At 46.4% G+C, this 23351-nt stretch overlaps 1 protein-coding gene and 2 non-coding genes across 3 annotated transcripts in view; 2 read left to right on the top strand and 1 right to left on the bottom strand.

Moving 5' to 3' along the window:
* Positions 1–23351, bottom strand: part of LOC124803461 (translation initiation factor IF-2) — a 562926-nt gene that overhangs the window by 315261 nt on the left and 224314 nt on the right. The gene's annotated exons all lie outside the window — the stretch shown is intronic.
* Positions 19849–19922, top strand: Trnat-cgu. The gene has a single exon. It is a non-coding gene; the product is annotated as a tRNA-Thr (tRNA).
* Positions 22285–22397, top strand: LOC124803856. Its single transcript, XR_007017322.1, has one exon. It is a non-coding gene; the product is annotated as a U4atac minor spliceosomal RNA (small nuclear RNA).

The raw sequence follows: 23351 nt of genomic DNA, 5'->3' as shown, positions 1-23351 counted from the left end.
CGACAGATGGCCGTATGGGCACGAGGAGAAAGTCAATAAATTGAAAAACGAACCAGTTTTCCTAGTGTCAAAATCAACTTTGTAGGTGGCCAGACCCTCTCGTGAAATTGTTTATCATGTTGACCCAAAAGCCAAATAGTGTTGGCAGCTGTTATTACCATTTCGCAATGAAATCAATGCGAAGCATCCCTTTCACGTCGGACTTATTGTAATAGTAGATATAACCTTTCCGGTAGATAGAATAGAATTCGTCTTTTGCATGAGCACTGCTATCGGCGACCATCCAGGGACTGCAATGAACTTATGTGGCGCGTAGTGGTGAACGCTAGTCACATCTGTAGTAATAAGTATGTGCACAAAATCAGTTGAAACTGTTTGAACCATTTAGTTGAGAAATTTCTTTCCAATTTTGATTTTGGTCTTTGTTTAAAAAAACCTGCACTACAATTCCAAAAAGCTATGACATACTAGACCTTTAATTGCCGGTTGTCCAAATCCATATTTTGTGCTATACGAGTCTGTGGCTCCGCAGTTTTGTGATGGCCGCGCGAACCCGTGTTTGTAAACTGTCGCAAATCAAAGAAGACCCTCCATGTTTACACATACCTGTTTGCGGTGAATTTCTTTCGGCGGTAAACCGTCAGAAAGAATATAAAGAATGTACGACATCCCAGTTTATCCACTGGAATGGAATGCAGGCTGTAGTTCAAGCCAGAAGCGGCTCTATGGTGTTTTGTGGCTGTTCCGCGTGCTTACTGTGATCCTTAACCCGGATGTATATTTCAGCCTTCTCAGTAACTAATGGTTGTCTTTTGTTCTTTATCTTTATGATGAGGATGCTGCGGACCATTCCATGTTGGAAGACGACGTCGTAGTAGTTGGTGGTGGTACATAAGTTAATGGCATGCCGAAAACACCGGCAGTATCTCACTTCATACCAGCACACAACCCCGCAATTTGGTTGCTTCGCGAGGTCTAATCATTAATTAGTGAATGGTTTCAGTGAAACATAACTGCACAAACTTTTCGACACTTCCTCCTCGAACTGGTACCGTTATCAGAGCTGGAGGAGTTGTTGCCCAGTGGTCTCTCCGGCGCGTGACCTTTTGTCCAGTGCCTTTGACTCCAGCGGGAGACAAAGAAGAAGGTGTTATCATCAATCTGTGTCCTTGAAGTACGTGGACTTTCTTGGGTAAGTAACTGTAAGTAGACTCTGGAAATCTGGCTGCAATGCTGATTAATTCATAGCGTTAACAGAATGGAAGGGCTGTAACTCTTAACGTCGCAGTAAAAAATTTTTTGTCCGTTTACGTTTTAGATATATGCGACGTTTTGTTCATGACTGACATATCTTCGCGTGCCCCAACCTTTGCTAAGAAAGTTTCGCTCTATGTAATGGCGACATTAGGTACTAGCCAAAATGCTATGAATCACCTACGTATGTGAGGCTGAGACAATCACTGTGGAACCAGTGAAAGTGTGCAAACTACAACCCAGAACTACAGCTTACGGGAGAATGTTAGGTTTCTTACGAACGAAAACGCAGACTGTTTCCATTCTGGTTGAAATTATATAAATGATACAAGATACCGAACTGAAAATTTCCTTTGAACTAATGGTCTGAGAACAAATTTTAGTTCTTCATTGACAAACTTAAAGCCTGTCGGAACAATGCACGCTCATATCATCTGCTGTGTGTCTCAAACCGCGCATTGCAATATACTCCACCGGCGGACATGAGCTGCTAGTAGCAGAAATTCATTTGGCCCCTCCGCTTGCACATGCTATTCACAACACCAACGTATTTGCTGTTTCTTTAAGTTCTTTGAATTTTTGTTTTCACGGAGAACTTCATGAGAGCTTCCTCGCACGTCACCTGACATCATCTGCTCAAATTCTACTAAGAGGAAAAAGAATTGTCGACAACCTAAGCCATCTGTCTGTGGCCTGAACGGTCCATTTTCTGTCAAAAATGGTTCAAATGCCTCTGAGCACTATGGGACTTAACATCTGAGAGCATCGGTCTCCTAGAACTTAGAACTACTTAAACCTAACCAACCTAAGGACATTACAAACATCCATGTCCGAGGCAGGATTCGAACCTGTGACAGTAGCAGTCGCGCGCTTCCGGACTTAAGCACCTAGAACCGCTCGGCCACAGCGGTCGGCCCCATTTTCTGTCCATGTCCCCGTGGCGAAACTTTTCTTAGTACATTCCTTCGACCTCTTGGGCACTGCGCCCGGCTGCTCCATACATTAAGCGCTTGTCTGCATGTTCGCTTAATGAATAATGCTCCATCCATCGTCAACTGTTGTGAAGTCCGCCGTTGACACATCACGGACAAGTGCGTGCTGTTTTTAAAGATAGTGCTACCACTGGCGACGTAGGAAGCGGTGTTTGTCAATCCGTTCACGTGGTAGCTTCAGCGCAGCACCAGTGACAGCGCGTGGTTCGAGAACGATGCGGCACACCCAGTGAAATTCATTGCGAAGCGAAAACAGTTTGAATAGTAGAAATCGTCGAGAGCCGTGGACACCTAAGTCCCAATTACTGTTCCAGGATTGTGGGTGGTGAAGCCCGTCGATATGCTGGCGTGAACTTTAAAGGGGGCGCGGTCAGCAGCTTCAGAGGTTTACACCAACTGGTTTTTTGCTGCGCAGCCTCGTTACGTGGACGTGGCGCTGTTCACACAGGTACTTTGCGACATTAAAGATCAGTAGTTTACCGACAGGTGCCTCACACTGATTGCTTACCGCCTGAAACATTCATTTCCGACCACTGGTTTCTTATCAAAGACAGCTTATGATCCTCTGTCGCCTGCATACTGGTTATGATCGCATTAATTGATAAGACCTCTTCTCCAGTTTTATAAAATTTTGTTCGTTAGAGCTAGCCGCACTTACGAAATTCGATGCACGAATTTTCTTCTTACTGATGATGTAATGATCGAGTCACTGCTGCGAATGGAAGTTGCGCAATTCGAAGTAGTCCGATTTTATTTGCGGTCTGTGAGGGCTGTCAGCATATCTCTCGACGGATCTGGTGAGTTTCTTTCAAATTACTCCATTGTCCGCCATCCGCAGTGAAAGCGAAAGGCACAGGCATGAAAGTTTATACGCTTTTCGTGGGCTGCGAAACGATACGCGGTCTGCGGTTCAATTCCGCGAGGCCAGCAGTTCGCAGGAAAGTGTTTCGCAAGCGACAGGCGCGTGCGACGACATTGTCTGCAGGCGGCTGTATGCTGCAGCTGCTGTGCGGCGCTCACCGACACGGAAGCCGAACAGGGCATTCTGGAAGGTTCACACAGTGTTACGGAAACCTACACGGTAATTGATAGCTGCCAAAGCTGATTCTTTAAGGTTTCCAACTGAAAACTCTTGGCAAGAACTTTCTTTGAATGTCATCGTAAATTCCAGAAAGTGACAGCACGAAGGAATGAAGACTGGAGTTTATTTAACGTTCCGCCCACAGTGAGATCATCAAAGACTAAACACAATCTCGTATAGGGGAGAGATACAGAAATAAACCGGCCGTACCCTGTGCAAAGTAATCACCCCGCTATTTGCGCTAAGCGCTTAGGGAAACTACGGAAAACTTAAATCTTAACTGTTGGATGATGCTTTGAACCGGCACCCTGCCCGTCTAGAGTTCAGTGCCCCACCAATGTCTCTGCTGTCTTGTTCAGTGATAAAACTCTAAGAGAAACAGATAAATGAAGACTTCAGCGTAGTGTTCCGGAGCTTAATTTTTTACTTGACAAACTTCACCGCTCTGGAGATTTTCCTTTTCCTACCCATCCATCCATCTATTCTAAAGCTTTTTGCTTTAGAGCCTTTTCTCCCGATTCATCATTTGCGATTTACGTTAATCCTGCTACACGATGGAGTATGCAGGATCGAAGTTAGGGACAGGGACCTAATTTTAATTTGGTACTCAATAGCCAAGATCGGTTTCGACAGATGTAACTGTCATCTTCAAAACATTTTTGTTACTAATCGTGTCCATAGCGAGAGCCTCATGTAATGTCGTCTCTACAGTGCATAAAACGTAACACTTCATACAAAGTGTTTATCAGAAAAAAAATTTACAGTTAGAATCAGAAAATACAATCCAATTTTAGGTTTTGAAAAATGTGAGGTGTGACTCAAAGAGCACAACTTTTTAGAAAGAACTCAAGAGGACTGAAAAATTGCGTTTTCCATCACCAAACATACTAATGCTATCAGTACGTACTGCCTATAATGTATTTAACTGTGTATAACGCCCGACCAAAACGTTACGAGGCTGACATCACTTCTAGCGTACACGCTACGTCAGCGCAGTAATTACTGTCGCACTTTGAATCGCGAATTGTAAACAACATACGTGTAGTCACTAGTCAGTTGTGAGCAGGCAGTGTTAAATAGTGGAGGTTTGCCCACACTATCTCATCGTGGCTGTGTCACAAATAGGGATGGAGCCACATTTCTAAGTCAAATGTTCACGAGATTCTCTAGAATTTCCTGACGAAGAGAGAAATTTATGCGAAGTTTGTCCTACATACACCTTGAGTCCCCAACAAAACCGAGGCATGGTCGTCTGCTGTGAATCGATTGAAATGCAAAGTTCCTTTAGAGAAAAAGATCCCCATGTATGACGACACGTGCTATTATCGTAAAGAATCAACTACAGAACGACGCGCGAGTTTATCAACATTCCAAAGGAGAACTTTTCCGTACGTTTTACACAATTGTATGGACGTTCTGGGCGTTGTTCTCGAGTGGGGAAGACACCACAGAGCACTGAACAATCAAAACCAGCATCTTAACTTTCCTTCCTTTCTTTCTTAATCCAGTCAAAAAACTTTTCGGACTGACTAGGTATGGTTTGCGCGCTATTTCTTGTCACTCTAAACAAGGCAAATAAGTCTGCGAATTAAAGATACAACGGTGCTCGAAGCTTTCAGAGCGGGCAGCCGGCGAGTATTTTGACAACAGCGACGGAAGAAAAAACTGTTTTAAGATTCTGGGTGACCTTCTTGTCACTATAGATAAATATTCCGCCTGTCTTCAAACTGACACTGAAATGATACTCCCGTCTGACGGAATAGGGTGCGAATACAGCTAGCAAAGACCGTAATTTTTTCTTCCCTGCGGGTACGCCCGTGCAGCTAAAGCTGATATCAGTTCTGTTTCCTAGACGATCTGTGCTGTTTGTCCATGTCCATGTGCATGTTGGAGTGATAAAACCGCTAATGGACGCTACAGCGTGTTCCAGCTACTGCTTCTAGTAAGCAGACGAAAAAGTTAATTCGCATATTGAAATTGATTTAAGGAATTTCACGTTCCGCTTTGTAAGCGAGTGTAGAAAAAGGAACGCAAAGTGAGCCAGTAGAGCGGCGTGTACTTTGTGTTCCGTGCGTTTTGTACTGTGCTCCCGGGCAGCGCGCAGCGGCCGCCGTGACAGCTGGGTTGGATGGGGCGGTTTCGCGAAGCAAGGCGCGCCCCGCTGCACCCTCAGAACTAGGGGCGGGTCACACACACACACACACACACACACACACACACACACACACACACACACCAGATAACTGCTGCGCTCCATTCCGCATTTACAAGGTCTGTTCAAAAAAGTTCGGAACACTGCTAATCTGGCGTCAATGGTGTGTTGGAGCGCAATTCAGTTGGCATCACTGCGCACACCTGTGCTTAAGGTGTAGCTGCAGGAAGTTTCATTGTTGTATGTCTGTTATTGTTCAGTGCTGTACTGGGTAGACCGTTGTGTTGCACAGTTTGCAAGTTTCGAGGTGACGGATTTAGAGCAGCAACGTGTCTGCATTAAATTTTGTGGGAAACTCGAGACAACCTTTACCGAGTCACGCCAAATGATGGAGGAAGCCTACAGTGTTGAATGCTTCAGCCGTACTCGCAGTTGCGAATGGTTCACACGGTTTAAAAATGGCCCGACCGGTGTGAAACATGACCCTTGTTCAGGACGCCTATCGACGACGCTCATGTCAGGAACATCAACGAAATTGTGCGCGCCACTCGAAAACTGCCTGTCCAAATGACTGCAGAAGAATGTAACATTTCAACTCGGTCTTGTCATGGAATTCTGACACAGTATCTTGGAACGCAAAGTGTCGCCCCCACGGCTCATGAGTCAATACCAGAAATACCATCGCCTTGCAATCTATAAAGAGCTTTTTGCATCGCGCAAATGTGAATGAGATGTTTCTTAAGAGAATCATAATTGGTGATCAGACATGGGTCTACGGTTATGATGTTGACACCAAGATTCAATATTCACAATGGGTCGGCAAAGATTCTCCAAGATCAAAAGTAGCTCGTCAGGTCAGGTCAAATGTGAAAGCCATGCTGATAGTTATCTTTGACTTTGAAGGATTAGTAATAGTGGATTCACCCCCACAGGAACGAACTATCAATCGATAGCATTGTCTGGTCGTGTTGCGACGCCTGCGAGAAAATGTGAGAGCGGTCTGAGATGTGGTGAGGCAATTCATGGCTCTTTCATGACGGCTCCCAACTTTATGAGCATTGCTCAAGAATCGGCTGAATGAAATTACCGTAGTCACTTAATTCGTAAACGAATTCAGGTTTGTTAGGACTGTCGCAGTGACCCTCGCCATAGCACTTGTATTATATATATATATATATATACAAATACAAGGACTTTCCACTTCCGGAAGCAGTCTTTATGCGCCCCCTGCTCGATCGCTCGAAGCTCCGTCTACGATGTTTTTTTATCTCGTCTATTCAGCGGGGTTTTTGCAGGGACCAAGTCTAGTGGGTACGGAAATGATGCAGCATAATGATTTAGTTTTTGTACAACAGTCATACAGCAACAGGGATGAATGTGCGGGTACCCTATCGTGATACCGTGTTACGTAGTGCCGGCCGTTGTGGCCGAGGGGTTCTAGGCGCTTCAGTCCGGAACCGCGCTGCTCCTACGGTCGCAGGTTCGAATCCTGCCTCTTGCATGGATGTGTGGGAAGTCCTTAGGTTAGTTAGGTTTAGGTAGCTCTAAGTTCTAGGGGACTGATGACCTCAGATATTACGTCCCATAGTGCTTAGAGACATTTGAACCATTTTGTTAGGCAGAATTAACAGGACCGACTGAGGAGACCTGAAGAAGCGAAGTGCTTTTCAGCAAATGTACGCTTAATAAGCGTGACAGCGTCACAGAAGTGCTCATCGGAAAGTGGCAGACGCTTAAGGAAAGCTATTGCACGAAAACAACTAAAATTCTGCGAATATACGTTTGAAGAACGAGGTAACATCCTTATCTGACGGTGAAATCAGAGGAAGTTCAGCTCAAACGGGGACTTTCCGAACGCACTTGTTTTCGATCATCATTCACGAACATAAAGGTGAGGACTGGGGTCAGGGGTCACGATGACGGTGGTCGCACGAGACGTAATCTTCGCCATAGATTGTGTGGTGGCTTGTCATGTGGAGTTGCAGATGTTTAAGTTCAATTCCCTTTTAATTTATAAGAGAAATTATGTTGAATTTGCACATGATGCAGGCTTAACCTTCGTAAATAACTGTTCATCTAGTAATTAAACTGCTGCTCTTTTCAGCGGTTTCATCCACTTCTGAAGTAGCGCATATAGCCCTATTAGCACTCCGTAAAAATCACTATCTTTTAGCCATCGTCATGCGGAATTTTGAAGTTCCTCCGCATGTTGGGGGGGGGGGGGGGGGGACATCGGGATGGTAGTCTTGTGGAGCTAGTTCCAGATTACATGGCAAGTAAGGGAAGGAGTATAGGTACCTCAAGCAATGCACAGTTCAGATCTGTGTGGTCTCGCATTATAAAGGAGAAGTACCGATGTTGGTTATGTCTCAAATAGCAGTTCTCACGTTTCTCTGAGGAGCAAGTTACCAAGTGTCGCGTCCATTCACCTCTCCGATTGTGAGCAGACCGCAAACTATGCTTGCCTACGAGCAGTCTCTCTCTCTCTCTCTCTCTCCGCACGCACGCTTTTGCGCCTCTGCTGAGTGCTTACTACAGCTAATCTAACTCTGCGATCAGGCCCTGACCGCCACGTCATAGCGCGTCATCTGGATGCCGTGTAGAGGAGGACGTGGCGAAGCACGGCGCTCTCCCCGCCGTTGTGGGCCTTCCGCGGCTCTCTGCTACTAGCTAGCTCCCCAAGTGCCTCACGACGCTAATCGCGCCCCGGCAAAGCCCTATGCCCTTTACCAAACTCGCACGTTAATGTCCGCCATTTTTTCAAATTCTCTGATGCTGTTTCCTGTCCGTCTTTCGCATTATCGAAGTAACAGTAACTTAAAATATTGGCGTCAATGCGAGCGTTATTTCATCATTTTACGAGGCAAGAAGCGCAAGACGTTACTTTCTCACAACTACTAGCGAAATCGTACAGCACAACATCCACTTGACATCGGACTGTGCGCTGGAACTAATCTTCCTGACAAGTCTAACAGGTTCCGGCCGCTGACTAGATACTCGCAGCAGCCGGATCTGCCTTTCGTGGGCAAAATCTCACCACTGGTAGACCCTGATTCGAGTCCCGGTTCGGCACACAACCAATCATGAAGATTAAATTATTGCAAAACCGGTCTGAAAACTTGCTGGTCCCGTTCTCAGCCGTCAATACTTGTTTCAATTCTGTTAATGCCAGTACAACATTTTTCACTTACGTGCGATTGCGGCACAAATTCCTTGTTTACCGCAAGGTACGTGGTGGAGGGTACTTCGTGTAGCATCTAAGCCTCTCCCCTCACATTCTTTTTCGAGTAGCATTAGAGAACATTGAACGGGAAGAACGGCGGCCTGTGCGCTTCCGTATCATTACTAAATTACATTACTAAATCGTAATGGTAAGGAGAGGAAGTACTACGCTGCGTGTCTTTTTGAAATGGACGCTCTCAGAGTGTTGTCCGTAAACGTCTCCGTCATAAGTAACACCTCTCGAAATTGCATTTGCTTAACGTTCTCCCTCTTATGAACCAGTTGCTTCTCTCTAGATCTCTTCTACTAATCCTACTTGATAACTGTCACACGCTGACGAAATCTCAAGAATCTGCAGAAAGACGGTTTACCACGAGTTTGGGTGAAGGAGGACGCTTAATGAATCTAATTCTGGTCTCTCACCGGGAAGCTATTTAAGCTTTCTATTTTACGAGGGTTTTCCTAATACGTCCACATTTCTCAGCAGTCTGAGGTTTCAGTTTTATTTACAATGATTTTCCATTCACTGTTACATTCTCGAAAATTCGTCGCTTCTTAACAGTCGTAAGCGTCAGATGCTACAGTCAGACTAGCCTACTGTCTGCAATACGGAGAAAGGAAGCTGACGGTTCAGCGACTTTTAGTTACACTATGTGAATAAAAGTATCCGGACACCCTGAGAAACATACGTTTTTCATATTACGTGTGTTGTGCTGCAAGCTACAGCTAGGTACTGCGTATCAGTGACCTCAGTAGTCATTAGACATCGTGAGAGAGCAGAATGGGGTGCTCCGCGGATCCCACAGACTTCGAACGTGGTCAGATGATTGGGTGTCACTTGCGACACATGTCTTACGGCAGATTTCCACACTACTCAACATTCCTAGGCCATTGTTTCCGATGTGATAGTGAAGTGGAAACGTGAAGGGACACCTACAGCACGAAAGTGTACAGGTCGACCTCGTCTGCACCTTGTAGCTAAGACTGGAGTTTTTATTTGAAAAATCTGTCTGATTCTTTCCTGAACCATGTCCAGCCGCTATCAGGGAGAAGGCACTCGTAGCATTTGTTTCCGTCGCTTGTATTCACAAACAATGGAGCGTCCTGTTAAGAAGACATAACGCCGTGAAGATGCTAGCGGTCAATACTTCTCAGCTTTCAGATGCGAAGGTTTCAGTGTACATGGGAAGCCCATTTCTGGTCGGGATATTTCAACCTAAAGGATTTATCGGTAGTAAGCTCCTACCCCACTGGCGAATTTCGTAATAGGAAAAACTTAATATGCGTACAGGTTGCCTCCAACCTTTTGGATCATAGTGAAACCAGTGGCAGTGGGTGCACAACCGATTATATTGAGAATAGGAACCAATGATCGGAAATGCATAACTATCGTGTCCCGGATATACACGGCGTGCACCGCATAATAAGAACATAGTTCATAGTAATTGTTCAAAGTGACGAGCGCATGTGCCACAGGTTATTCCGCCGATGCATTTCATGCGGTCGTCACACGACGAACGAACCATGAGCTAAGCTGTGAACGGTGTGTCTGTCTGGTGGTCAGGGCGTACGGTGTTCACCGCCTGCTGCCTGCTCCCATGTACAGACAGATACCCGGAATCTTCGCGAATGTGCGGCAGAACTGTATGCACCGGCGCAATACATGCATTGAGACTGGCGGTCAACATTTTGAGAAGTCTCCGTGAGCGACATTGTTATACGGTGTACGCTGTGTATGTCCGTAAGACAGTAAATATGCATTTCCGTCCATTGGTTCCCTATCTCAATATAATTGGTTATGGACCGACTATCACCTTTTCCAATTTGACCCAGAAGGTTCGAGACACCGTTTCGTCATGTAAATAAAATCTGACAGCCGCACAGCTTCAGCAAATGTGATATCTGAGTAAACAATTGTTTTAAAGTGCTTTGTGCGTGATGGGGCTGAAACAGCTTTAGAGTTCACTTTTGGGAGTGTACATTCATTTATGCGTTTGTGATAGGTTTGAGAACAAGCTTCAAATGAAACTAAGTTTCAATTTTGTTTCTTTGTATCCACTTGGGAACTGTGGAGGAAATAGTAGCATGTTTCTTCTTCTATAATATTCTAATGTGTATTTTTATAACATGTTATCCTCTACAACCTCCCCATTTCGCATTTATCGAACATAAATGTCAATCTATCTTTGTATATACGGACCGGAAATTGTGTGTTTTCGTCTAAGGATTGCAAATTCTTAATACAGTCTCTTGTATTTGAGTCGCCAGACGGGAAATAAAATATGCATGTAACATTTGCTGAGTGTGGGTGCTCTTTGGTTGCTTAGCTCAACAGTTGTTGGCTATCAGAAAATGAAATAATTCACCTTCTGAGTCAGAACGCAACGCTCGTCTGTCGCGGCACTCCCTCACACTTTGAGGGTAACCGCTCCCGCTTTGGAGTCGTGTGTAGCACACTTTAACGGTGTCTTATCACTGACCTAACTCCCGGACCAGCAAACACACAACGAATGGGTCAGGCCGACTATTGACTGGGGCGCCCTCCTTCCGTACTTTGCTCACTGTCGATAGCAACCGTTGAGCTTTATAGTCTGTAGTGAGTCTCACCCATCTAGTTGTTACCGGTGAACGGGAAACATCAAGTTGAGTGATTTAGTTTTTCCCGGTTCTCGTCTGACACAATCGTGCAGTCTTACTCGCTGCCCCATAAAGGGCAGTGGAAGATCATATGGTTGAAGACGTTAATGGAAATCGTGAATACCCGCGAGTAGAAATGGACACCTTAAGACGATGCACTGAAATACATGTGATACAGCAACGAGTATTTTAATGCGGAAAACCTGTTGTCTCATAACTAGAAAATGTCGTGTTTATGATACATCGATGTGACGCTGAACGCCCTTAGTATTAATTACAAGAAGGAAATGTTTCATCTCCCCGTGTGCGTTTTACTGATTATCAATTATGACAGCTGAAGCGTCGTTTGTAACGCCCGCTACTACTCCCTGCTGCCTCACTATCAGTCCTGTCCCGTCCCGTCATGTTATGACAGACCGATGCCTTCGTTCGTGTTTTTCAGCTTTGATAAAAGTAACTCAAACCCGGAATTGTCGAAGACGTCAGGTACCTCAAATCTTAGCTAGCAAATTCAGATGTTGGACGGTTCGTTTTGTTCTGAGCAAAATACTACATTAGACTTCTGGAATCGGAGGGAAAACTTCAACGCTAATACAGTCTTTCAAAGCTTGATTTTTACCATGTAATTAAGTATCTAAGATTTCCTTTTGCAACAACCCCAGCAGCCAGTCTCGTTACATGCACCTGACATCATATTAATCTGAAAGAAAAGGAAACCGAGTTGCAGAGGCAGTACGCTGTCTCAGTCACATAATGTGAAAGAGATTGACGGCAAAAAAACCCGAAACAAGATAGTAGTTTACTGCAAAGATTGTTTCAAGCTTTAACACAGTTTTCAATTTCGCAATAGTACGGAGACTGTCAACTTTAGGAATATTTGTGCAATACATGGACGTACGACTCTGTCACACCAACATAACGATTTATTAATGTGCAAATGGCTTCTCTGAGGAATACCGTCTGAAAGACGGAGCGTAAATAGTCAGATCGTGACAAAATTTAAAAGTGTGGGAAAGATTGGGAACTTGGTTCACATGTCCAGGAATGTAAAAAGTGCGGTTCGCACAACTTTAAGAACTTTGTATCCTATAAATATAAAGTCACTGAGTCACAGGTGGAATGTGTCGACCCGTATAAATACCTAAGTGTAACGAGTTGTAGCGATATGAAATGGTTTAGCTGTGCGTACGGCAGGTGGCAGAGTACGATTCATTGGTAGAATACTGGGAAAAGGAGACTGGGCACGAAACACACTTACAACCCATCCTAGAATATTGCTCTAGTGCGTGGAACCCGCGTCAAATAGGACTACAAGGGGATACTGAATCTATACAGAGAAGGGCAGCTCGAATGATCACAGGTTTGTTCGAGGCGTGGGAAAGTGTCACGGAAATGCTGAAACAACTGAACTGGCAGATGCTTGAAGATAGTTTGCATCTATCCTGTGAAAGCCTAAGTCCGAAGTTTCAAAACTTCGGAGTGCTGAATTTAAGAATAAACAACCACAACCCCTCCTATAGGGATCGCTAAGCCACTTTGAATAATTACAGCACACACGAAGACATTTCAACTGTCATTCTTCACGCGATCTATAAAAATGGTTCAAATGGCTCTGAGCCCTATGGGACTGAACATCTATGGTCATCAGTCCCCTAGAACTTAGAACTACTTAAACCTAACTGACCTAAGGACAGCACACAACACCCAGCCATCACGAGGCAGAGAAAATCCCTGACCCCGCCGCGAATCGAACCCGGGAACCCGGGCGTGGGAAGCGAGAACGCTACCGCACGACCACGAGATGCGGGCCCACGCGATCTATACACCAATGGAATGTCAGAAAGCCCTAATAACTGCTACAATGGTAAGTGCCCTCTGCCATGCTCTTCACAGCGGTTAGCAGAGTATGGATGTAGATGAAGGCGAGTTGCACGTGGAGTGGATTGCCCATGTACCTGCGGTAAGTGGCTTAGTAAGACAGTTCAAAAAGTCTGAGAACTGGAAGGTGCTACCACCCCCAATGCGACCGTACCTACTAAAGTACTGAGGTATTTTAACCTGTCTTTGGGTTGATAACTTTAAATGCCAGTATTTGACACCATACATGCCACACAAGAAGAAACTGGTGTCGAGATATAACATACTGCGGCTGACTTTAGACACTGGACACCAGTGGATTCAGAATGGCTACTAGGTGAGCGGTACTGGAAGAAAACATCTAGAGTGTTCGAAATAAGATCGCCAAAGTACAATGTGAAGTTTTCTGAAGGTTCTTGAACATTTGTACACTAGGTCTAGAGCAGAATCATCCCTACTGAGTAAGTTATAGGAACGCGGCATTTTCAGAAGTTAGGTGCGACAACCAGAACAAAGAGCCATTAAACTGACTTGGATAGCATTTCCACGTCTGTTGTTGCTTGTGAATGGCTCGTGTGCTCTGTAAAACTTTACGGGGTGATTCTTAGAATGGGGAGGAAGGGCGGGAGGATAGGGGGGGGGGGGGGGGGGGGGAACAAGGCAACAGCTGTTCGGGAAACACGAGGAGCGCAGCGGGGCCCTCAAAGCCAGCGGGTGCGGAGCTGAAGGGTTATGGAGACGATAATTTGTCTGGAGGAGGAGCGGGGCCGAGGCTGGAAAAACAGAGGGCCGAGCGAGGGGAGGAGCACGGAAACTACAGCAGTCTGGAATCTCTGGGCTCCAGAGGTGCGCCAAACTCGCCAGGCGCAATTATCTCCACTGCTTAATGGCCCGTCTTACAGCTGGCAGGCACCCACCCATCACACTGGAGTGCGAGTCTGCTCGTGTTTAATTGCGTCAGTGCAACGCAATGCGCGAAGCATGGTGGCTGCGGAAAAAGCAGTTAGTCCCGCAGGAGATGAACATCAGCGGAGAAACTTACCTACGTACCTCTTCGCACAGTTTTTTTATAATTTTCGTTGACCGTGAGAGAGACTGTTCTGACACTGGACGGGCACAGTAGTAGTAATAGTAGATCTACAAATTATTTTCACACAGCAGCTCTGCCGATATGTTTCTGCGTAACTTCTGGACGTGAGCATATTCTGTCAAGTTTTAAAACGAATGAAGTATCCTCGTAATGTGTTCACTTACGGCGAATTTGCCAAGCATTTCCTCGCCAGATATCGACGTCGTCCTCTCATAGCCTGCCAGTGAAGTTTTTTGAACATTTCTGCTACACCCGCTTGCCGGCGACGAGTCTCACTGACCTGCTCGTCACACGGTGGATCCCATTGTCACTCCGATGTGAAGTGGGTCCCGCAAAAGGGCGATGTTCAACGCTAGTCAAACTAGCGTGTTTTAAGGGGTCTCTTTCGTAGATAACAGCAATTTTCTATCATTCTACGAATACACCCAACCCGGCTACTCGGTTTACCAACAACCGAACCGATGTAATTGTTCTGCCTCCTAATCTCGACGTAATATTACTGCCAAATGTATAACGTAACTGATTAGCTATTACTTTTTAATTAGGATGCGAAAGACTTTTACATTTCAACGTTTCGCGTGAACTAGACATTCCCCTGTTTCTAGTGCTAGATGCCAGCCTTTGCAGTAATATACTTTTGATATAAAAACCGGGCAAAACAAATCGAGAAAACAACAGGGATTACAAGTTTTATTTGCCACCAGTTACGCATTTTCCGCTTACATAAGCAAGGGGTGTTACATATATATATATATATATATATATATATATATATATATATATATATATATATATATATACTGTGACTGCTAACGTCAAGCGTCTTGCTATGTTACTAAGGAATTTTATGAATAAGAAATATCCGTTAACAACCTTTAGGTTCGATCGTAGTGGTTAATCCTCTCAAAAGACGTATGCTTTTTTTTATCTTCCACTTCGCCAGAATTACAAACTAGAGATAGTGTTTTCCTTATGCGGTGAGATGCAGAGAGAAAAGGCTTCACTACATAAACTACAGATTTCGACATACACGAGTATTCGTCATATTACAGGTTTGATGGCATTACAAGCGCTTTTTGAGCGTAATGTTTTCTTCTAGCTATGTGCGAGCCTTGCCAATCTCTGGACTCTGCGCTGGGAGATGTGTATCATCTTCGTTACACGAGATCACTGCTTCACTAGCAAGAGAATCAGCAGTCGCATTTCCTTCTGTGTTGCTGTGCGCTTTACTTCGGTACAAGGTAACACTGCGCCACTTTTTCAGTTGGCTTCGAAACGCTGTTATGGCCTGGGCTATCCGGTGGTTTTTACGCAGTCGATAAAAATGCTTCAGGCCCGAGCTGGCAGATTTTGAATCAACGTGAGAATGTTTTCTTCTGGTACCATATGACAATACTTTAACTGTCCGAAGCTGACGTAAGATCTGCCGTCATTAAAGGAATTTCCTTCGGGAGTTTGTGCTTAAATCCTACTTGCACACTGGAATCTAAAGAAAGTGCATCTTGTCACCATCTTGTTCACTGAACCATCCGTACAGAGAACCAATGCCCATAAGGATCTGGTTCGGAACTCGCCCAAGACAACTTTGCCTCTGACATGTGGAGCTTTATGAGTAGTCCGTTCCTTCCTGACTGTTTCGTTCATTGTTCCGCTGTCTGTTTAACAGAGACCTTCTGTAAATCTGAAATTATGAGAAAGGGATATTCTCACTGGCGACGCTGTAAACTAGCCTGAGGAGCGCCAGAGGATTGAAGTTCTAGTTCCTCTTTGAGGGAACAAAAAGCGCCGCCATTACTGCTTGACGGCTGCAATCAGATTTCCGACACACACACACACACACACACACACACACACACACACACACACACACACACGAGAGAGAGAGAGAGAGAGAGAGAGAGAGAGAGAGAGAGAGAGAGAGAGAGAGATATCTGCAGGCCCTGCCAGCCGCTGCTGCTCTAGGGAGTTATGAATAAAAAGTCAGCCACGTCTCTGCTCTGCGCTGCGCTGCCCTAGGGCTGTGCATTATTCATGGCCTCTGCACTGCAGCGTACTCCGTGGTCTGGCTGGCGACTCCTCACCGACATTAACCCTCGTCTCTCGCTGTCTCACTCTCAGCTGCGAACCCTGAAGGCGCCGTTCAGTACTGTAAACAACAAGACACATCACCAAGATAGAGCCACCTTGGACTACTCCCATCATCTGCGAGCTACAAAAGGGTCGATGATTTAATCGATGATGGCAAAATGTAGCAGACCATAATTCTTTGTGAGAAACATCGACCAATACGTTAAGTAAAATTAAAGTCGTTTGATATGAACGCCAGGGAGACTCCGAAGGGCTGTTTCAAACGCCTAACAGGAAACGTGTTTCCTATACACAGCGCCAGCAGTCACCTTTCCTTCGCAAAGTATGAGAGCTGTGTGTATAAGTGTATCTGTTAAATGTAGATGACTAATGGTATGTATTCGTGTTGGAGGTGATGACAGAGTGTGAAAGCCGTCGCGGGCACGTACCCGCCGCCTCTCGAACACCACCATGGGTCCCCTGAGCTTAACGTCCCCCTCCGACGGACGGATTATCAACAACAGTGACGCACTGCCTCACTCCGTGAGGCACTGCGAGAGGTTTGGAATTTAATCCAGGACGTTGGCGCAAAGACAGGTGATCAGGGACTTGACACCAGCACCCCTCCTGTCGTCCCTGCCGGAAAGGCAAACGCAAAACTGCCAACAACGCACGGTTACGCGGACGGTCACCCACCCACGAACTGACCACGCACGACGGTCCTTAACGTAGTGATCTGACGGTGCCCTGCTTATCCACCTGGCAAGGCCGCTGACAAAGCAGTGCGTTGATGCTGCTAGAGAACGGAAGGGAGAAACCTGTGTTACACGCTAGAGCAGAGTGTGCTCTTCAGAATGTTCAAATGTGTGTCAAATCTTATGGGACTTAACTGCTAAGGTCATCAGTCCCTAACCTTACACACTACTTAACCTAAACTATCCTAAGGACAAACACAAACACACACACACACACACAGACACACACAGTCCATGAATGCAGAGTGTGCACTTTCTGACAGATTACTTTTGTGGACTGGCAAGACAGCCAATCCACTAGGACGGGAGGCCGAAGGGCACGCGTTTCAGCTCACGCAGGATGGCGTGAGGTCTGGAACAGGACAAGGTCTTTATAGTAGCAAAAATAGTACGTAGCTTCTGGAATACTTAACTTTAATCCATAATTGATGAACATCGGTCTGACGGTACATGCATCACAAGATAAATAGCAAATGATAACGGCGCCTTGCTAGGTCGTAGCAAATGACGTAGCTGAAGGCTATACTAACTATCGTCTCGGCAAATGAGAGCGTAATTTGTCAGTGAACCATCGCTAGCAAAGTCGGTTGTACAACTGGGGCGAGTGCTACGGAGTCTCTCTAGACCTGCCGTGTGGCGGCGCTCGGTCTGCAATCACTGATAGTGGCGACACGCGGGTCCGACGTATACTACCGGACGGCGGCCGATTTAAAGGCTACCACCTAGCAAGTGTGGTGTCTGGCGGACTTAAAAGGTAGCTGTAAACAATAAATATTTAAGAAACTTAATTTTTATGTAAGAACTCGGGTTGTTGTTGAAACATTTATATACTAACAGTTCTGAGCAAAACGATCATCAGGCGACGCAAAATCTGTACTGTTGTATTTATAGCACCGTTTCTTCTATAGCGTCAATAATAAACTATGATCGGTCATCTAGAGTGAAGCGCATTCACAAAATCAAGAAATCTTAGTACAGTGCCCATTTCTGTAGTCGCTGCTGCTACATGGACTGTACTTCGCATGCTACACCTAAAAACGGACAGCTTTTGTATTAATGAGGCGCGTGTGGGGGCGGATACCATATACGCTCCTACATTGATTTTGTGTCGCTGGGATTTGGAACAACCACGTCAGAAAAATTTGTGGGTCTTATTCTCCATCCCGTCCGGTAGCGTTCAGTCAAGGATCGTATTACCAGTCCTAATTCTACTGTTCAGTACTACGGAAGATCAGAGGAGGAGTTAAGATACGGTGACCTGTATTATCCGAGAACCAGAAATACCTTGACGAACGACATTCATCAGTTTATGGCTGAGAGGTTTCCGTTCTTAACATTTAGGCTGCGTGAAGAACTTGTTAGCGTAATTCTGAATCGCTGCATAGTTATGTAGTCATATTAAAGAAAGACGAATGTTTGGTACACGGAGCAGCGAAGTTTGTTGCTGGATTTGCTACAAATAGATCTGTGACGAAGCTCTAATAGAAGGTGGACTCAAGACACGACAAAAAGTAATTTCAAGCGGAAGCACGTAACTGTAGACGGTAATTCGAGGGAAAGTCTCGGGCAGACCTTGACCCAGCAGTGAACGCCAAGTGACGGCGGCCGCTGATGACACAGGACTCACTTGTCGGAGCTCAGCTGTCCCTACCTGAGGTGCCCCGGACCGTCATGTCGCCGCCACGGCGTTTAGACGCCCGCTGCCCAACTGCGGCCCCGTCTGGAACCCGGTGGCGCCGACTCTGGTCCACAGACCGGAGCTCGCGGATTAGCGGGCCAGCGGTAACCAGCGCGCCGCCCACGGACGCTTTAGCAGCTCTCGAAGAGGACAGGACCGTCCCCGACAACAGCGGGCCGGAAGTGGCCCCGAGGCAACCGGCCGCTCGCAGCGAGCAACGAGCAACGATCGGGCAGCCAGTGACCGAACGTCTCAGACAGAGTGCAGCTCTCTAGCGAGATGCTTGAGCGTAATGGATTGAAGGCAGGCATGCACAGAGCGCGGCCTACTGCTCACCAGTTTTGTAATTTTATTTTCATAGAGGGCGGGTCCTTGCAGGGCTTTGTTCTTTAGAGCCACGTTAGTCCAACAGAAATAGAGCCTGAGGGATCTCAATCGGAACAACAACTTGTCTCACCGGAGCTTGTTTTTCAACTTGCAGACTTGCGCAACAATCCGCCCGCAGCAGAAACAACTGGACCAGGGCGTGCAGGGAACGACACTGCTTAGTCGCCGGCGGTCTGTGTACTATTCAGTACACACACTGCGTCAGCGAGCTTCAGCAGTCTGCTCAGGAGGTGGTGTAGGTGTAAAAAAAATTAAACTCACTAGGAACTATCCTAGAAATATACTAAGATGGTATCTGTTCTTTCGGACATGTCAGAAAGAACAGATACCATCGGTGACCATGCAGCTCGTTAGAATGATATTAAAATGAAATGAACACCCTTAGCTGCTTACAGGCGTTGACATACGTCAACGGGGACAGATGAAAATGTGTGCCCCGACCGGGACTCGAACCCGGGATCTCCTGCTTATATGGCACCGGCCACTTGACCATCTTCTCCTTCTGTGCGAATGCACAAACAGTGCCCGAACTCTTACGGGAATCGGCAACGCGCCGCGAGTAACGAGTATAATGGGCGGGGGCACTACGAATGTAGTGCGGGACAATACGCTGAGAATGTAGGTTTCGCGGGAGGCGTGCCAGAGATAAATCCCTGCAGTCGCGCTATCCTCTGTGTCCTCGGTGGCTCAGATGGATAGAGTGTCTGCCACGTAAGCAGGAGATCCCGGGTTCGAGTCCCGGTCGGGGCACACATTTTCATCTGTCCCCGTTGACGTATGTCAACGCCTGTAAGCAACTAAGGGTGTTCATTTCATTGTAATACCCTAGAAATGTTGTCTCTTCACAAATGCGGAAGCTTTAAGTTCCATTTGCATTTATTTCTCTGAATTGTTGCTAGATGCCAATGAAACCCTCCCCCGTCCCCACGTAGATAGAAGAAAACGAAGCTAGCTGTCAGCGTTATTTGGTTCGCGCTAAATAAGACACAGAAAAAGTTACTTCCCTATCAGGCGACGCCGTCCTGTGTGCTAGCATAATCAAACAAGTGGGCGCGCTACGTGAACAGTAGAATAGAATACTGATGGAGGACGTAAGTTCTCTGGTGGATTGCAGTAGATAAGGAAAGACCGAAAGATGATTTAACGGAACATCAGCAGTCGACTTTAGAAGCCATACCAACACGTGTGTGTATAGCTGAAGACTGTAAAAGTCTAGCAGAGGCCTTTGACAGTGAGCGTAAAAATGGTCGACGAAGTAAGGGGCAGCCTGTAAAGCGAACCACAATGTAACGAAAACAATGGAAACCACTAACATACACTTATAGAGTAATCTTCGTTACGAAACGCACTAAAGCTTGAGCAAGCTGCATAGTACACATAATTAATTGTGGCAAGTGTAACATTAGCGCAAGTACACTTTGCGCGCTACCAAATTCCCCTACTTCCAATATGCTCGATGATGATGATATCTGGTTTGTGGGGCATTCAACTGCGTGGTTATCAGCGCCCGTACAAAGTCCCAATCTTTACACAGTCCAGTCTCGCCACTTTCCCGAATGACGATGAAATGATGAGGACAACACAAACACCGAGTCCCCGGGCGGAGAAAATCCCCGACGCTGCCGGAAATCGATCCCGAGATCCCTTGATCCAGAGGCAGCAACGCTAGCCACCAGACAACGAACTCCGCGCAATACACTCGAAGTAACTGCTGTGGCAAATTAGCGAGATATCTTAAGCTGCAACGTTATCAGTTGTTACAAGCGCCTTACTGTGTTCCAAGCTCACTAATGCGTTAATGCCACTATGACAAACAGTCCGACGTCGTGCCTGCAGAATGAATCTCGCTCAGTGTGTCCTAGTGTACCCTGTAATGGACGGAACTGAAGTTTAAGATACATACATCAAAAAAAAGTTTTGCATCACCCCGGTTCCCAGAACTCCTGAAGACAGACGTTGACTGTGGATATTGTATCACGGACACAGCTCCTTTGACTGTTCGGAGATGTCACTAAACCCGCCCAAAGATGTAAAGAACCATGCATGAGCAGCGCCTTTTAGACGGAATGAGTCCGACAGCCGATCTGTTACAGTCATTCCACCAGGGAGGAGGTACACGGCTCGTGTTGTCTGTAGTTCAACATGCCAAGACGGTCAATACCGCGGTTAGGTCGCATCCGCAATGTTACTTTGTGCCAGGAAGGACTCTCAACAAGGGAAGTGTCCAGGCGTCTCGGAGTGAACCAAAGCGATGTTGTTCGGACATGGAGGAGATACAGAGAGACAGGAGCTGTCTATGACATGCCTCGCTCAGGCAACACAAGGGTTACTACTACAGTGGATGACCGCTACCTACGGATTATGGCTCGGTGGAAACGTGACAGCAACCCCGCCATGTTGAATAATGTTTCTCGTACAGCCACAGGATGTCGTGTTACGACTCAAACTGTGCGCAATAGGCTGCATGATGCGCAACTTCATTCCCGACGTCCATCTTTGCAACGACGTCACCGTGCAGTGCAGTACAGATGGGTCCAACAACATGCCACACGGAGCGCTCAGGATTAGCATCATGTTCCCTTCACCGATGAGTGTCACATATGCCTTCAACCAGACAATCGGAGACTTGTTTGGAGGCAACCCGGTCAGGCTGAACGCCTTAGACACACTGTCCAGAGAGTGCAGCAAGGAGGTGGTTCCCTGCAGTTTTGGGGTGGCATTATATGGGGGCCGACATACGCCGTTGATAGTCATGGAAGGCACCGTAACAGCTGTACGATACGTGAATGCCATCCTCCGACCGATATTGCAACCATATCGGTAGCATATTGGCGTGGCATTCGTCTTCATTGACGACAATTCGCGGCCCCCCCTCTCCCCCCCCCCCCCCCCCCCCCATCGCGCACATCTTGTGAATGACTTCCTTCAGGGTAATGACATTGCTCGACTAGAGTGGCCGGCATGTTCTCCAGGCTTGAACCCTATCGAACATGCCTGGGATAGATTGAAAAGGGCTGTTTATGGACGACGTGATCCACCAACCACTCAGAGATCTACGCCGAATCGTTGAGGAGTGGGACAATCCGGACCAACAGTGCCTTGATGAACTTGTGGAATCCTTGTCTGGGAGAGCAAAATGCCCAATGAACGTCTAGTGAGGGCATTGCTGCTAACACCCATTTACATAGTATGCCACGACGAATACAGGCATGCATCAATGCAAGAGGACGCGCTACTGGGGATTAGAGATACCGGTGTGTACAGGAATCTGGACCACCGCCTCTGAAGGTTCCGCTGTATGGTGGTACAATATTCAATGTGTGGTTTTCATGAACAATAAAAAGGGGCGGAAATGATGTTTATGTTGATCCTTATTCCGATTTTCTGTACAGGTTCCGGAATTTTCGGAACCGGGGTGATGCAAAACTGTTTTTTGTGTGTGTACCATTACGCCTCTCAGTATCTCGTGTTGTCAAAGACATTTGAATACGTTCAAGCGCCAAAGCTTCCATTACGCCAAGACCTCTCGTCCAGAGGAGTTCTGCTGTTTAGAAGGGCAGCTTTCATTCCGGTCATAAATCGTACTGTAGTACTTAGTTCAGCTGAAAAGAGTGCTGGCAGTGTAAAGGGAAGATACAGCTGCGAGTCTCGGCAGGAGATATGTTCAGTACGGCAGTGTCACCGAAAGCGCCGCTGCCACGGGCTGGAGGTAATTGGCGCTATCAGACGGCACCTAGCGGCAGCTGGGGACGCGCCGACAGCTGGGCGAGGGCCACATTGTCCGCCCTGAGCAGTGGGGGAGCACGTCGTAATCGCTTCAAACGCTGCTTCGCAGCTGACACACAGGAAGGTCTGGCGTCTTTCAGTCGACGAATGACTGGTTCTTCTATGTTGCTGAATGCCGATCTCCCAGTTTCTAATATTAGCAGGTAACTGCGTCCATTTGGCCTACAGTAAGGACGAGTAACGCTGAATGGAATGAACAAGTTATTTAGCACCGAATTTGATCTGTTTTCCAACAGACGGAAAAATTATTTTCCTAACAACAAAACCGTTGAAGACACGGCAGGAGCGGTAGGCTAAAATCTATAAGTAAGATTACACAAATTACAATAATAAAAATCTGTCTCTCTCTACATCCATAATTTGTGAATCATGAAGAAGTCTGTGGCATAGGGT

This window comes from Schistocerca piceifrons, chromosome 6 (assembly GCF_021461385.2).
Source record: "Schistocerca piceifrons isolate TAMUIC-IGC-003096 chromosome 6, iqSchPice1.1, whole genome shotgun sequence".
Taxonomy (NCBI): Eukaryota; Metazoa; Arthropoda; class Insecta; order Orthoptera; family Acrididae; genus Schistocerca; species Schistocerca piceifrons.
This window is presented reverse-complemented; position numbering and strand designations above follow the sequence as displayed.